The sequence below is a fragment of the Augochlora pura genome, chromosome 6 (genome assembly GCF_028453695.1).
Source record: "Augochlora pura isolate Apur16 chromosome 6, APUR_v2.2.1, whole genome shotgun sequence".
Classification (NCBI taxonomy): Eukaryota; Metazoa; Arthropoda; class Insecta; order Hymenoptera; family Halictidae; genus Augochlora; species Augochlora pura.
The window spans coordinates 17,375,360-17,390,779 of record NC_135777.1 but is presented as its reverse complement, the minus strand read 5'-3'; the positions used below and the strand labels follow the sequence as shown (position 1 = coordinate 17,390,779).

The 15,420-nt window shown below is 40.7% G+C and overlaps 1 protein-coding gene across 1 annotated transcript in view; it reads right to left on the bottom strand.

The window, feature by feature from the left end:
• The window catches only part of 5-ht2b (5-hydroxytryptamine receptor 2B), a 160,389-nt gene that overhangs the window by 3,310 nt on the left and 141,659 nt on the right, over positions 1-15,420 (bottom strand). The window lies entirely within an intron of this gene.

The window sequence follows — 15,420 nt, the reverse complement described above, 5'->3', positions numbered from 1 at the left end:
AAACAATTAAATCCCTTAGACTCCCATCGAATTTCTATTCCCTATTGTGATAAACTTACAATAAAAATTTAGATGAAAAACCTATTATAATTAAAACCTCCATTAAAATTTTATTATAATTAAAACCTCCATTAAAATGTTATTATAATTAAATCCAACCCCTATTTAAATCAAATTATAATTACAGTTCCTATAAAAGATATATTGTAATTTAAATTTCCATTAAAGAGGACTCACTACAATAATAAACTTATTCTAAAAATTTAGATTAAAAATTTATTGTAATAAAAACCTTCATTAAAATTTTATTATAATTAAATCCAATTATAATTACAGTTCCTATAAAATATATGTTACAATTTAAATTTCCATCGAAGAGAATTCACTATAATTTAAATATTTGTCTTGCGCGGCCACAGGATATAAATTTTTATTCGATTACTTTGCCTCCGTAAACGCTAATCCGAGGCGGGGCTCGCGCCATCGCCGGACGTTCTCGTTGGTTTTAAGGAATCGCGGCACCGTTCCGCGGCCGTTTTTAATTATTCAAGTCCCAGCGAGAACGGAATTCGTTCGTGGAATGAAAGAACGTCGCGTGCGTTGCATAAACCGTTTACGGCGTGTTTTTACGGCTGTCTAGGCATTTCAATAAGACGACTCAAGGAGAGACCGCGCGGCACGGTCCAGTTCTGCGCGGATTCGTGCGACGCGTGCCACCCCCGCACGGCGACGGAAAATTTAGCGCCGATTTAGGAGCGAAAAATTCTGAACGCTATTGATAATCGATAATTCTCTGTTGCACGCTGTGTATACGGAAGTTCGTCGAAACATTTTCGTTGCTTAAAACAGTGGAAGGAAAGCGACTTTCAATCCAGGATGCCGGTTTTAATTTAAAATGTCAGTAACGAGTAACCCTCGTAAAGTTCTTCCTTTTTCTTTTCGTAAACGTGTAATCTTCTCAAATGAAATTTGCAAGAAAGACATAAAACGGGCAAATAAAAACAATAATAGTAATAATAATAAAAGGAAAATCTCCAACGACCGAAGTCGGCGTGTCAGAATTCTACAGGAAGTGTAGCGTTGAAAAAATTGTATTTCACGTGTTATTTGACAAATCACAATTTTGTTGCGATATTTCAAGTTTAACATAAATTTTTAAGACTGAAGTATGATTGTACTATATTTTCTCTTCCCCTTGTTCCGCAACGTTTCAGCTTCAACGCGACAAAAGTTATCCCATTTCTATAAAAATTCGTTCGAATTTCGGCGGAGATTCGTTTCCACGGCCCACGCTCCGCGTCGTTTCAAGCGTTCCTCGGCCGGCGATCGAGAAAACAAGGGGGAAAGAAACCGGCCGACGCCCGCGACACGACCGATTAAGCCGGGAAATGGAAAACAGCCCTCCGCGAAATTTGCATTAATGGCGTATGTGCGTTCCCGTTCTATCGATCCCACCTTAACAATTACACCGCGGTCCCTGGAATAAGACGCGGCAACGCGGTCCTATCGCGTTTCCATCTCCATTGCCGATGCGAATTTCTCGGGTTACACGCGAAAACTAATTCCGCGAAACTCCCGTGTCGCTTTACCCTTTTCCCTCGCAGCCGAGTCTCGCACGAACGGCCGCGGCGCAGTCTCTACCTACGTCTGAGAAAAATGTTTCGCGACGACGACGACGATGCTTGGCGCCGTGGCCTGATACCGGGTCCGAACGGACCGGCAAAATTTGCGTTTTTTACGAGCCCTCGTAAGAGAGGCGCGGGACTATTACCATTCGAATTGTATCACGTTATTAGGCTGCCGGACGCGCTCGCGCGAATTACGCTTTTACTGAGGAATTTCGGATGAATGAGCAGCGGCGAATTGTCGACTTTTACGAGACACGGTGCATAAGGTATGCGGGCCTGCCGACAACTATGCACTTCATTTGTTTTCAGGCACAATTAGCTTCGTATTTATTCTTTGTTATATGCATATATTCATCGTGTTTATTGCTCTATATTTCTTTTTTTAAATAGTATTCTACGTCGCATCCATTACACTTGCGGTTATTAGCGACGACTTTTAGTTGGGGATATTAGAATTTACTGTAAAGGCTTGAATTTTTCAGAAATGAGATAACTTGTCCTATTTGTTTGCTGTTATTAAGGTTATCGTGGAGGTTTAGTTTAATTTCGTATTTAGCGCGTAGTTCTGTGTACTTGGAACAATTTAGAAGAATGTGTTTTATCGTTATTTGAGAGTTGCAAATATCGCATAGTGGAGGACTAGTTTTGGAAATTAAAAAGGAGTGAGTTAATTTGGAATGATCTATTCTAAACCTGTTTATCGCTACTTGTTGTTGTCGGTTGAGTTGCTCTATATTATTTCTTGTATTTACACCCAATGGTGACTGCAAAATATTAGAAGAATCGTTCGTCTTAAATGGCGGCGTTTTAATCGCTACAGTCCTTTCAGCATTTGAAACATATTCAAGTCATTTCATCCAGTTTTAAAGGGGTTGTTGCGTTTTAAAAGGTGATCAAATACCTTTCGCCGGGCGTCGCAGGCACTTTTATCTTAAGGCGAGACTGCGAAGATTGGTTCCGACGAGCAACGAAAATTGCTCATCGGCTTTTGAAGCCTCGTAATTTCCTTTGCCGCGAAAAACGATCCAAATCGCGTTACACGTCATCTCCCAGGGAACGCGGCGTTAAGTTTGCGGGAGTGAGAGAGAAAGAGAGAGAGCGAGCGAGAGAGAAAGAAAGAAAGAGAGAGAGAGAAAATATCAATAAACAGAGACAAGTTAAATAGATCCGCGGCTGCGCTTCGCCCGGAACACGTTTGAACCGCGCCGGAAAATATTTTTATTTACAGAAACAATATTTGCGGTATCCGCGGACAGACAATGGAAATTTAGAGCGTCCCTGCGACGGCGTCGCGCGCGTCTCGATGGCCCGCGCGAACGTTGCTTTTCCACGGTTCCGCCGCGATCAAAAGTTTCCGATTTCGTTCGCCGGCTTTTAACGAACTTCGAAATTCTCCTGGTTTTTCGAGACAACAATCGAAATCCCACGCCGGCGTTTCCACCAATGGGGCACGATGCTCCGGCGTTTGTTTCATCTTCCTTTTTGCCGGACGTTTCTATCTGCTTCGCGCAGGTGTTCGCCGGCTTTTTAAGCGTCATTTTATCAACGACTTTAATATCCGCGAATAAATTAATTGCTTTTATCTGTTCGTACACCGCTCGAAGCGCGCAAAGAGAGTTCGCGGTGTACGGGACAGAGAAATTTGAGTTTTTTGGAATCGAAGTGTTCCTTTCTCGTGCAATCGACGCGCGATTCTCGATTTCGGATATATTTTCTTTATTTATAACCGAGTTGCGATTATACTGGCTCCGTTCGAGTGGAAGTATTCGGCACTTAATGCTTTATCGGTTCAATTTCGCCTCCTGTATGCAAATTCGTTAGCAAATCTAGCGAATGATACAACGTCGAGTGAATGAAAAGAGAAACGATTTTTGATTCTGATTTTAATAAAACGATATTTGATTCCCATTTCAAAGAGACGAATAATATATTTATATTCTAGAAATTCTATCGTGTTGACGATATTGAAATAATACCCTTGCTCGAAGCATTTTCCAGGGGCAGGTGAAAAATGAAATAAAAAGCCTCCCGTAAAAATGTCAGCGATGCAGTTTCATTCGATGAACGGCCGTCGTTGCGCGAATGTCATTCGTTCGGATAATTACCCTATTGTATAATAAATGTAATATGTAAGTGTCTTAAATGCAATACAAATTTCATAATCAACGTACGAACGTTTCTAAAAGAACATTGACGTTATTTCCAATCGTCTTAGGAAGTTCGAACGCTTTAACCCTTTGCACTCGAAGCCATTTTAACCGCAAATGTGTAATAATTTACCTGGTTCATAGTATGTCTATTCTATGCAATAAAGTGCACTTTCATGCGTACGAAATTGATTGTTGCGACTCGTAGCAACAGTTTCACTACTTGACAATTTTATAAATCTAAATTCTATTGCTATAAAAATTATTTTGGAACGTAATGAAATAATTTTAGTGGTGCCACGGAGTCACCATTCGAGAGCAAAGGGTTAACCCCTAGCATTATAATAAGGAGCCAGACTCGTGATACAGATTTCATGCAAAATCTATTAAATATTAATTTCTTCTACCTCGAAATAAAGATAAATTCTTCTCTTACCAAAGTCTGAAGACAGAAGTACATATAGACAATAAAAGAAACAAAAATTGTCTGATCTTGTTATTAAAAATATTAAGGACAAACAGTGCTAATCGACGCAGCGCGATAGGAATCGTAGTGCAACGGGTTAAAATATTCGTCTTAATTTACGCGACCATTTAAGACGGTCGAACAAAATATCGCGCAATTAGCGGCTTAACGAGCGGAGTTCGCGGAAACGCAAATATTGGGCTCGGTATAATCGGAGGCCTACACAGTCGGCGCAATTCGCCTTGTTCCGGTCGATCTCCGGCAGTTCGGGACAAATTGACGCCGCGACGGCTCCCTGAATCGCTGCTAATTACAAATTGCCTCTTTAATTACGCCGGTCCGCGTTTTAATGGTTTACGGAAGCCGCGGGGCGGCGCGGGCCGGTACGCTCGTATCGGCCCGGTAAATGATATCGCGTCTTACAATTAGTCGACCGAGTTATCTCGGCTTCGGCGCGCGGCCGAGCAACTTCCGGCGATCGACGCTGCCGTGGCCAGCTTCGATGCAGCTCTCTCTCTCTCTCGCTCTCTCGGTTAAATAATGATCGATCTTCGACGGCCGACAAATTCGGGACGAGCCGATGCTCGATTAACCCCTCCGCCCTGCCCCCTCCCGGATATCCTCTACACCGTAATTTTATTCGCGTCTTCTCGCCCGAGAGATTAATCGTCGCACCGGAACGGATTACGGCCGACGCTTTCGTTCTCCGCCGGTGAATCGATCTGTATTTACGCAGCGGACGCTCGTGAAAGGCAGCGATTTTTCAGAATCGATCCGGGCGAATGAAAGCGGACACCGCGCCCGGCTCGGAAATGGTTTTTCTTCGTGCGCGTTTCGCGGATTTCGTTGCAACCATCTCGATCGGCTCACGAATGACGGCCATTTTCGTAATTAGAAAATTCACGATCTTTAAAAACGTTAACAGGTTAATACATTTCAAGAAAGTTCTTCTAAGACACCCCTCTCATTTTCGCCTTTTTAATGATCTATTTCGGCATTTATCTTTCCTCTTTTCCAGCAACTGCCAGAATCTATTAGCAAACGTTAAAATTATTGTTCTAAACTCTAGAACGAAAAGTTCGACGCGCGTTCCTAGTGATTAGGTTTAAACACAGCGAGCCTGTATTCAGCGTGCACCAGGCACAAATTTTTCTCTCGGCCACAGCTTGTGCAAATTAGTCGATAAAAGGCCGCATTTGCATAAGCATCGTCAAGCTAATCATTATTGTTACGGAGTGACCGCGGCACGAACTTCGCCGATAACTTACATGATAACCGGCCTGTTCAGAGATTTCATGCATTCGTAACGCGTGCACGATCGCAGATCGGAACCGACCACGGCGAAGAAAGATCGATGGATTTTAACAACGTTTTTATTAGACCTGTCATACGGCGGAAGCCGCGACAAAGGCGGTTTCCAAGTTCCCGCTTTGTCGCGACAACCGCGCGGAAACATTGGCCGTCGATGCCCAGCGAACAATTACCGCGATATATAGAAAAAAAATATATCATTATTGGCCAGACGATAAACATACATTAAATACAGTTTCTGAACGAATTCTCCTAAAAACAGTATTTTCAAATTTCTTTCCTCCATTACCTCGTTAAGGAGTGTAAAAAGTATATTCTATTTTATGCTACTAAAATAAAAATTACCTTATCCGAATTAATTGTTTACGTTCACGCGTTAAAGTTACTCCACCAAAATAAAATATTTTATTCACCGAAATTTCATATGCTACACAAAATACCATCTTATTCCCATCGCGAAGGATTTGTTGTTTAAAACAGCGTTCCAAGCAATCTCTCTACGCATATCACCAAGTTCCGGTCCTGATTCACGGGTATAACAGACAGAGCTAACAAAAAAAAGCACTGGAAGCACAAAGCGAAACAATCGATACGGATTCATAAATTTGGCGGAACGTGGGCCCAGGCGCGGCGCCGAATATCGCCCTCGCGGCGAGCGAAACGAAAAATCAGTGGCCGCGCGCCCGCATTTGCACGGTAATCCGCGGGGATAATGAAATTTTATTTCGCGGGGCGCGCGCGCGCGCGAGCGAGCGAGCGAGGCTCGAGGCTTTTCCCGCGCGGTTATTGTACGTCCATAAGCTGGGCAATTTTTTAATCTTCCTCCGGTTCAGAAAGTGGAATGAAGTCTATGCTAGGCCGGGGCGCATTTGAAAAGGAAGAAAAACGTTGGTCGAGCGGAGAGATTACAGGCGGTAGAGAGAGACTTGAGGTCTGCGAGTGGGGGAGGGAGGGAGGAAGGGAAAAAAGGAACAGTCCTTTTTTTTCCTTTTTCGTCGGAATTGAACGCCGTTCCGCGGGATAACCGGATTCTAATTAAACTTCTTTCCCTCTCGTCATCTTTCTGTCTCCTTCCTGTTTGCCCGTCTCCCTCTCGCCTCTCTTCTCTTCCACCTCGTTCCTTCGTTCTTTCTCTTTTTTGCTCCGTCTCTTTTCCACCGACCTTTTTTTTCTCTTCGAAAACCGATGTAACACGCGATCATCGAATTCTCTTTGTTGAAATATCCCAGATTTTTCAGTGCTGAATTTTTCGAGCCGCTGCGGGTGCGGTTATCAGCGATTTCAACGGTTGGGAACGATGTTATTAGTATAACTCAGAATTATTAGTATGGTCATTTATCGTTGTAAATGTAATTATTTGTCATTAATGTAATTATTTGTCATTTTATTGTAATAATGCGTCATTATTAATATAGTAATTCAGTATTTTACTTAATCGATGTTTTTTGTTCGATAACAATATACTGTTGTGCAAAGTACTGTATCTTATATATTATATTACATTCATATTTTATTGCTATACTATTATATTTTATTCTTATCAATATTTCGGTTAATTTTTAGACACTGTTTATACACTGTTATAACAAAACGAAAAAGAAAAGAAAGTTAACAATCGAGCACCGTTTCTCAAAAATTATATAACATTCTAACGACTTGAGTCTATTTGGAGCAAGAGGATAAACATTGTTGTTCGCCTGCGTACAATTTCTAATAATTAACTTCAGTGTACAGAATCAACAACGTCCACCGACGCGTAAGAGTACTTTAGAAAATATCACGAGAGAAATTGGCAAATAAAACTAATAAACATTACCGAGCACGCTCGGTTATATTTTCGTGGGAAAGGGTCCGCGCCCCGTCCGAGTGCCGACACACGAATGTTTTCGTTTTCCGAACAATATTTGCGGCGACGCGCCGAGCACCGCGCGGCAAACACACACAAACACATTTCGTGAAATCGGAATTCGCGAGACGCCGCGGACATTAGCGGCACACGTGTTGCCGAGAGTGTTGCCGGGAGGGGGGGTTCCCCCTCTAATCTGCGGCGATCGGTAGTTCCAGAAATAGGGAAATCGTCTGCTAACGAGCAGGCCCGTTAAGGTCAACACGCTCCGATACGGATAGGACAGGGCTCGCCGCGCGGATCGAAGTTCATTAACTTATCGCGCGCCGGATCGGAGGATGTCGGGGGGCTCGTTCCAAATTTCGCGAAGCACGCCGCGCTGCCGTTCCTATCGGTAATGAAACAATTATTTATATGATAACAGCGTTCTCTTATCGACCGATTTCAAGACGCGGCAGCGTAGGGTTATGCCGAGTGTTCGCAAATTACTCGCGAACGGGAAATGAGAGGTTCCTGAGGTCATTCGAAGGAATTTCTTCCTTGGCGCAAATGCAATCCGTCGTTTAGTTTACGATTTATTAAGGAAAAATAGTGAACAATGAAAAGTGAGATCAACTGGCGCGAGGTGGATTAGCCAATTAATGGAACTGTGGACCAAATGAGCTCGCGTGTTATTGGTCAGAGTTACTTTTTAAAGTTGCGAATTACAAGTTGTAGATAAAGATGGAGAATTTTGAAAATGGAGATACTATTTATATTATTGTTATGCTATATTAATATTATCATACTGAATATGGTATATTAGATATAAATAAATATAACATATTAAATATAAGTAAATACAACATATTAACTAGTAGTGGGGAAGTTACGAAAATGCGGTAAAATTCGAGCGCGTGATTCTGGTTGTGGCTAGTCTCAATTTGGAATCGTACAATTGCGAGCTATTCGACATGCTTCGCGCGGTGGGCAATGGAACAGCCACGCGCCCGAGGGCAAACCTACTGGCAACGTCTTATCCCTGACGTCAGAGAAGAAAAACTCAAGTGTTTACGTTTTTCATGCTAGGGTTCGTTCTATTTCTCTTAATCCCGACATAATTTATGACAGGTCGCTGTCACATTCCTCAGCCGAGCAACGTGTAATGGCAACACCGTTCTAAAACTGCTCGAAATCTGCCCGAGTTTCTACGGGCTAAATAGTATATAAACGAAGACACTCTGAAATATTCCATAACAGAGTTCATGAATTCTAAAGATTAGAATTTGTTTAAGGCAGACATTTCCGTATTGAAATCTCATTCGAAAAGGTGTAGTAAAGCAAACAGGGCATATTTTGATTAAATCAACAGCTTTTGAAAAAAGACACACAGTTTTATATATTTACATATATAATCCGACATTTCATATGCACCAACCTAATAAAATGCACTTTATCGCATAAGATAGAAATACTACAAGCCAGAAGATTTATTTCGATTTATAGCGCTCGACGGGCGAGCGTCGCTGTGGACGACGGGTATTGGAGCGCACAGTATTTTGGGCGGATATATCCGCCAGCCGTCCGCTAAGGGTCTCTAACGTCCGAGAGGTAGAGGGGAAGTTACGAAAATGCGGTGAAATGCGAGCGCAGAGCTGGTCAACATGCTTCGCGCGGTGGGCAATGGAACAGCCACGCGCCCGAGGGCAAACCTACTGGCAACGTCTTATTGCTGACGTCAGAGAAGAAAAACTCAAGTGTTTACGTTTTTCATGCTAGGCTTCGTTCTATTTCTCTTAATCCCGACATTATTTATGACAGGTCGCTGTCACATTCCTCAGCCGAATAACGTGTAATGGCAACACCGTTCTAAAACTGCTCGAAATCTGCCCGAGCTTTTACAGGCTAAATAGTATACAAATGAAGACACTCTGAAATATTCCATAACAGAGTTTATTCATTCGAAAGATCAGAATTTGTTTAAGACAGGCATTTCTGTATTGATGTCTTGTTGAAAAGGGTGTAGTAAAGCAAACGGGGCATATTTTGATTAAATCAACAGCTTTTGAAAAAAGATATACAGTTTTATATATTTACGTAAACTCGACACTCGAATAATTATTATTTAGAAGCAGAGTCGCAATTATGGAAAATTTACTGTATTTACCGTAATCGTATCATTATTTTTCGCTAAAATTACATCGCGTGCACCGCGAAAAGCTGAATGGAATTTTGTTAAGCACGGTGATTTAGCGGGCATCGAGCGTATTCCTTTCAGCGGGGGATTCGAACTAGCGAAACGTGATTTCGAAATATAGAAAATGGAGTGAAACGGCGCGATCGACGAAATGAATCGGCAATACCGGGGGATGGTTGGTTGATCCAAGCCGCGAGATCGCGCGAAAAGCGGATCGTCCGCGGCAGAGTGCGTTTTCCACGGGTGCATCGAATAACGTCCCGGTCGATATCTAGCTTAGGGTGTATGAAATTCAATGGAACGATGTTATTGGCAACATTTGAATATTGGCCCGTGGAGCGCGGGCGGCGGATTTCGTTGCCGGCGGACTCTCTGGGATCCGGTTGGAGGAGAAACGAATTTTTCCTCGAAAAAGATCTGGTAATCTCCGCAATAAAAGTGACGCGGCCGTGCCGCGAACCAACCGCGTTTCCGTTTATTTGGCCGAATATAATCGCCCGCCATTTTTATATCGAACAGCTATTTCGAGAAAGGAAGTACGCGAAATTCGGTAAAAAAAATAAGAAATAAAGATTGCAAGTTTTAAATTTATAATAAAAATCGCTACCATTAAATCTTACATTAAACATTTATTAATATATTAAACATTAACCTGATTTCAATTTCAGTAAATTTTCAAATTCAGAATTCAAAATTCAATTTCAATCAAATCAGCTACAATTTGGGATTTTTATTTAAATTGCCACTGCAGTATATCTCGTCGCGTTTCATTCATTTCGAAAAATCGATGCTCCCGTTGCTATGCAAGAAGTTCGCGGGAGGGCTGACTATAATTACCGCGAATGCAGAACACATGGTAACCGTCGTCTACAAGGATTAATGATCGCGTCATAGACACAAGACGAAAATGACATTTAAGCGTGCATAACGAAAGGGCATAAAGCACCGCCGGAGTGGAAGAATTCATTAAACAACGAAAAGAAAAGGAAAAAAAAAGAAAAAGAGCGCTAATGGCGCCGAGAGCAACACAGCCACCATATCGAAAGTGCTGATAAGAATAATACAAGGGGTTAAAGGAATAAAAGCCTTTTTAGCGGGGCCGTATTAGCGACGATTAATTTCATTTTACGAGCTGTATAAGAAGGGGAGAGAGAGAGGCATTATGGAGAGCGAATGCTCCAACAACATTAATTTATCAAAGAGAGTCCTCCAGGCATGGCGCCATAATCGCGCGGAGCTCAACTTCGCCCGGTAAGTATGTATGTAGCTGAAGATGTTACGATAAATTTAATCGTCTTTGATTGTGAATAGAAAATGTGTACCATTCGATGTACAGGGTGTCCAAAAGTGACTCGCAATTTGGAAACGACAGATTCCTGAGGTAAGTTGTAATAACTATTTCCTTTGCAAAAATATTCTTCAAGGCACCGTTGAATACAAAATTTAGGCTGTAAATAAATCAATTGACAAGTACAATAAAAGATGCGATAAATCTTGCGATACGATTAAACGTTGCACAATATAATTATTTATTTGTGAATGCAGTCTAAACTTTTATTCAAATCGCTTAGTTAACAAATACATAATTATTGCGTCTATATATATGTTCTATAAAATTCATTACCATTATCATCAATTTCTAAAATTCTCACTGAACATTCTTTCTACAAATTATAAATTCTTCAAATATTTAAGAAAAATATGGCTCGCATTTTTATAAGAAAAGATATAATAGCAAGAAATTAATTATCATCTCTTTGTACCGAACAACTCTGATACATTCTTTTACAGAAATCATTCGATCGAAAATCGGTGATTTCCAAAGAGAATGAAGGGGGAGGGCTAAACGACTCACCCTGTACGTCCAAGTAATTTATTCGAATAACGTCCGACCAAAGCCTGGTACACACGGTCGGCGCAGATTTACCGTGCCGACATGGAAATAATTCGTTCCGCTGTTACAGTACTAACAAATGTCGTTCCGAGAATCGTAACTAAAAGGAACCCGTTCTGTCATCAAAGTGGGCACCGAGGGATCGCGGATGATGCATTAGACGCCGAGCCAGGAAGTTCCGGAGAAAGGGAAGTTTGGATAATCACGTCGCTTTGAGTACATTATCCCGACTTCCTGGTTCCCCGGAAGACCACCTAATTAATCAAAATTCATCTGGAAACTCGGATTTTCCACGATCCCATCACCCGCGATCCCTCTCTTCGACGATTTTCCATGAGCTTGGAAAATCACCGGGAAGTTCGATTCTTCGTGTCTTCTACTTCCTTCATTGTCGTTACGATAATAAAGATTTTAGAATAATACAGTTTAATAAATATTTAGCTCAGCAGTTGAATTAAGTCACTGTTCTATTATCCGGCACTCATTATTTTCTAATTAGCTCTGATAATTAGGGTTCTACTGTATTCTCGTTTTAGCAGACAGCATTTTTTACCTTCTTCCTTTTCACGATGATAAATAAAATTATTGCTAAGATATTTATAAAGAGAAAGTTAAGAAAAAACGTTCGAAAATAGTTTTTATCATTTCGGTGACGAATTGAAGAATAATCAATAAATATATCAAGCGAATAATCTCTCAACATTTTAAAAAATACAAAATTCACTAGACATTAAAACAGATCTCCATTATTACTTATCATGAACTTATAATGAATACAAAATATGACCCATGTTTTTGGTGACGCGATATCTTGACAGAAATAACACACAGATCAGCCTAATCGCTGACTCGCGGAAAATGTTCGGGGTAGCGCATAACCGAACGAATCGATCAGTGACCAGTGCAAAAGTTCTCGGCGCGGGAGTCCGCCACGATCGGGTCTCATATATTCGCAGATGGGGGGGACGCAACGTGAGTCAATAATCGCATGCATAATCGGAATCAATCGGCAGAGACTTTGTCGTCGAGATTGTCTCCTCGAGTAATCCAGTCACGATTCATGGATCCCATTTAGCGGATGGAAATCCTCGGCTCGTCCTCCGAGAAATTAATTTACATTTATCCCCCGATTACCGGCGTTGATTAAAATCGGGCTTAGCCGGATCCCGCAACGCTTAGATATCCTTCGGGGATCTGTTTGCATTCTTAAACGGTAGCCGCCGCGCGGCTTTCTTTAAGATCGAACGCATCCGTTGGCGATACGAAAATAATCGCTCGTTAATGATTCCCGCCGAATCCAGTTAAATCTTCGTACCAAATCTCTTTAATTTTAAATAAAACTGGCCTCGTTTCATATTATGAATTTCATTTTTAAATCACATATGTGTCATAAATTTACCTTTTGCACTCGAAGCCATTTTAACTCAATTCGATATAATATTGCTGACTTACAATATTTTCATTTTACATAATTTATTGCATTTTATGCATACGCAATTGAGTTTTGCGAATCGTATACCAGTTACACTCTTGGTAATATTTTAAAGATAAACAAATATGATAATGTAAAAATTACTTTGGAACGTGATGGAATTTGTAGCGGAGTCTACAGAAATAGTACTCGAGTCCAAAGGGTTAACTTTGGAGGTAATTCTTTGCTCATTTGATCCACGGTTCTTTTTAATTTTGTCTTGAATTAATGCTACTCAATTAACGCTATTTTTACTGATACTTTGTGCTATCTAGTTTATTGAATTAATTTTCTAATATCTATGATAAAAATTGAAAAGTAATAACATAGAAAATATAGAGTGATTTTTATTAAAAGATACCCTTCGACCATTTCGATAGAAATAGTGTTAAATAGAAATGATTAAGACGCTATTATTTGACATCGCCGATAGAAACAGTGTCAAATTTTTAACTAGCAAAAGTATGAAATTTTCATTATTTAATTCATTAACACAATCCATGCCACGTGTACCACCGATGAAACATGCTTGCATGTTTATTTAAGGCGTTAAAAAATGATTTACAACAAATCTAGAATTAAAGAATTAATTTCCACGACAAGAATGGATGGTAATGAGTTTCTTTAATTATTATATATACGATAATAAATAATTGAAGATGATAAATCAAATTTTATTAAAATAACAAATAACCAGAGTGAAAAGTCCGGTTAACCGATAACAATTATTCGATTACTCGTCGACTGCGTTGCATCCAGATTTAGAAGAACATGTTCGCAAAAATAGGCTTGCCTTCGGCAAGAGCAACAGTCGGCTGATTTCGGAAGGCCGGCAAGTCAGGTCCCCCGTTGATGAAATTTTCATCGGCGACCCGTGTCAGAGCCCCGTCCATCGCTTTATTAAACCAAGACGCAGGGAAGAAAACGCGTTCGGAATAGTTCCGTTGGTGGAGAATGTGGGTCGGTCTCTTGTTCGCCCGTAGAGTACTTTGTACGGGAATCAAGGTAAATATCCGATTACTCGCGAGAGCAAAAGTTTCGCGAGCCGGAAAAGCGTCCGTGGCAGCGTGAAATTTGAAATCCCAGTGTGCTGCTCGAGCGTGTCTCTCCGCAAGTTTCCGCGAGTCCCGGGCGCGCGTCGAAAGATCGCCGTCGCGAGAAAAGGAATTTTTCGAAATAAGAAAGCGACACCCCGGGAGACCCCTTTGAAGCTCGATCGCCCGACGCGAGATCTCTCGGCCGTCGTTGCGCGGGTTGCTCGCGAAATTGTGACACAAAGGGAAACGATTCTATGGAAAACAATAAGGCGAGCACCGGTCACCTAAGTCCCGCGGATTAACTCGTTGTTGTTGTTCGCGATGCGCGAACTTTTTGGATAATGATCTTGGAACGTTTTCTTTAAAGACTTTGATAACAATAATTATTGATACTGTTGTAGAGTTCTTTTCGAGTATGAAAGGTAGAAGAATGTTTAGGTTCCTCGAAGTCCTGCGTTGGCTGAAAGATGAAGCATGAGCGAGTGAGAGGGAAATAAGGAAAGAAAGAGAAAGAGAGAGAGAATAGTGAAATAATGAGAGACAAGAATATAAGGGTGGAAGGGTTGACGAAAAATATCGAGGCATTCGTGATAGAACCGTCGCCCTAAAAAATTGTGCATTGTCGTAGTTGTTGTCGTGGATATAGTTATTGCCATGTTCTTATTGTTATTTAAATTACTGTTGTTTAAGTCGTAGGAGGTGGCTGTACAATTTCACTAATAAACTATTGCTATTACTTGCTGTCATCGTCACCCAACGTTGTTTCTTGCCGTTTGTTATATTACCCCAGAGTTTCCTGGGATTTACAAATAATAATCTCTACACTATCATTTATACAGTACAATTATTCATATTCTATATGAAATTCTAAAAATGAAAATCCAGTCTGTTGTTTTCGAAAATAGTTTTCGCGTTTTATACTCCACAAATTCGAATTTATAACATGAGATCGGCCTGGCGCAGTTTGGGCGCGCTTTCGGAGATAACTCAGTATGATTTAGTCTGCGTCCTAATTCAACGTCGCACCGACATGTTGCAGTGACAAAATCATTGTTGTCCAGTCGACCGACCAGCACACCAGATCAACCAAAACGAAATAAATCCTATGGTCCTGTCTAAAATGTAGATTCGAAACTATGAATATTTTGTTTATTTTGAAGGATAGGCACTGTCGACCAACAATTTTTAGTGAAGTATACTAACCATTTGCACATGAGTGGTGACTCTGAGGCGCTGCTAAAATTGTTCTATCACGTCACAAAATCATTGTTATACCAATAAATCTTTGTTACTATTATTTCAAATCAATTGTTACTATTATTTTATAAGAGTATAAATTATGTTCTGTACTGTATAATTAATGAAAAAATTGTTTTAACAAAATTAACAGAGAATATAACACAAGATGAGAATAAATAAAAAAATAAGACAATTCATCAAAGAT